Genomic DNA, 2,319 nt, shown 5'->3' on the forward strand with positions numbered 1-2,319 from the left:
CTATTTTTATGTTTAACGATTTTCTTTTTTGTTTGTACTAAAGTACTTCATCTTCTGCAATACTATTACTCAATACAATTGCATAATACAGTAGAATTAATGTCCTCTCAGCACTATAGGGTCCGTGAATATGCACAAAATATCTATTTCAATATTTTTACTTGTTCCAATAGAACTAACCTTTGCAGTGTCTTATTTTTAAATGCTCGTGTGCGACAATATTTTTCCAGCTTATAAAAAATTGAATAATGCAAATACTCCACTGTCCCATGTTAATTGCACTTTAAGTTTTCGCTCTTATAACATAAATTTGAACGAGTAATTAGTGTAATTAAATTAAAATTTTAAACTAAAGGTAACACTAATTATCTCTAATATTTTAATTAAATATCATAATTTTTATTCAAAATAGAAATAGGTGCAAATAGTTTGTGACGGTCTTGAAAATGAAAGATGCAAATAGCATGGAGTATAAAATACTCCTCAAACTTATGGTGGAGTAACTAAGTAAGTATCAATGGCAGTGTTATCCAAGTCCAAAGGATAAGCATGAATGTCACTCATCCACGGGTTCGTCTCATCAAACTCCACATCTCTCAGCGCCCGCAACACCAGGCTGCTACACTTAAAACCCGACCCGAATGCAATCTGCCACACCCGGTCTCCCTTCTTGACCCGACCCTTTGCTTCCGCATATGCCAGCGCGTACCAAACGGATGAACTCGAAGTATTCCCAAATCTGTGCAGCGTCATTCTAGAAGCTTCCATATCACCATCCCCAAACCCTAGCTTCTTTTGCAATGCATCCAGCACTCGCTTCCCGCCTACATGCGGAAGAAAATGCTGTGCACATCGCTTGAATTTTGGGATGTACGGCTTCGTCTCCCCCCGCCGCGTCAGGAGATTTATTGCCACGAGAAGTTTCTCCGAGAGAGGGAGGATGAGAAGCCCTAATCTTGCGAGGTTCTGTTCGATGGCGGAAGTGGCTGCGATCAAGAGGTTTCTAGTTACTGTTATCCCTGTCGTGTTGTCGGAATCTTCTTCCTTGAATATGCACTTGTACGCAACGTCGGAGCTGGCCGTGTGAGTGTGGACTGCGTGCAGGAGCTCGTAGTTTGAGCGGCGGCGGTGAGAGGGTTTGTTGGAGAAGAGAACTGCAGAGCCGCCCGAGCGGAATAGGCAGTTGAGTATGACCTTGGAGGGGTCGTTTCCGGTGTAGACGCCGCTCGTAAGGTTTTCGGTGCTCACCATCAACGCACAAGTATTTTGGTGCACCTATCATTTACACAACAATAACTTCTTTTTTTGTTAGTACTAAATAATTTCCGGGTTAATTGTCTATAAAATCACAACGTCGTTTTGAGCTTAAAAAAACTAATAATGGACAATTGAGAATTTTTAAACTTCATGATTTATCATTCAAAATTTTGACAGTGCGCGCAGCATAAATCAGAATTTGATCAAACTTTGTCATTTTACAGGCAATTAACTCTTATTTGAAATAATTTGTAACCTGAAGTAAGTGGGTTGCGAGGCCGGCAGCGCGGAGACCAGCACTACATCCCATGCCAGTGAGATTGTAGCTGCAAATATCTTGCCTCAGTTTATAGTGATTGATTATGATGCTAGTGAGAGAAGGGATTGGATCAAACACTGTGCAATTCACTATCAATATTCCTATCTCACTGCATTCCACCTTCGTCTTTGCCAACAAAGAATCGATGGCTCCAAAAATCACTGCTTTTGTTTCCTTCATTGCTGCTTCCATGCTCAGATTTGGAGGAACGCTTAACATATTTTCGGGAACGTAGGTCGAATCTCCAACGCCATTCGCGAGCAAGGCCTTATCCATGAAACGCAGTGAGTCCTCTGAGAATGATCCAAATTTCATGGCTCGATCGAGCACAGTTTCTTGGCTGCATTTCTGGCACTCTGGAGGCTTGTAGCATGAAAAATCCACTAAGAATATGTGGGGAGACTTTTTGGTCAAGAAATAGAGGAAAGTGAAGGATGCTATTATAAAAAATGTTGGTAATAGTGTTGAGATGAAACTAGTGTTATTGGGATTGATGTTTTGAGAGATGAATGGGAGATTGAGAATTGAAGCTAACATGATTATTATTGATACAAGATGTTCAAGCTGACTAGTCGATCATATATATACAAGGGTTTTGTAAAGTTTGGCTGTGAATAATTGAAGGTGCCAAATTTTTTTTTAGCGTGCCTATGCTTCATTAATACTTCCCCCATCCCCGATTAATTGTCATTCTTTGACCGAACACGGGTTTTAATAAGAAAGGTAAAGAAAAGTTTGTTGAA

The 2,319-nt window shown here is 40.3% G+C and overlaps 1 pseudogene; it reads right to left on the reverse strand.

The window, feature by feature from the left end:
* Positions 1 to 489: 489 nt before the first annotated feature.
* Positions 490 to 2,113, reverse strand: LOC125206311 (3-ketoacyl-CoA synthase 11 pseudogene; annotated as a pseudogene).
* Positions 2,114 to 2,319: the final 206 nt, after the last annotated feature.

This window comes from Salvia hispanica, chromosome 6 (genome assembly GCF_029641045.1).
Source record: "Salvia hispanica isolate PSC_SH4W2 chromosome 6, Shi_PSC_v1, whole genome shotgun sequence".
NCBI lineage: Eukaryota > Viridiplantae > Streptophyta > Magnoliopsida > Lamiales > Lamiaceae > Salvia > Salvia hispanica.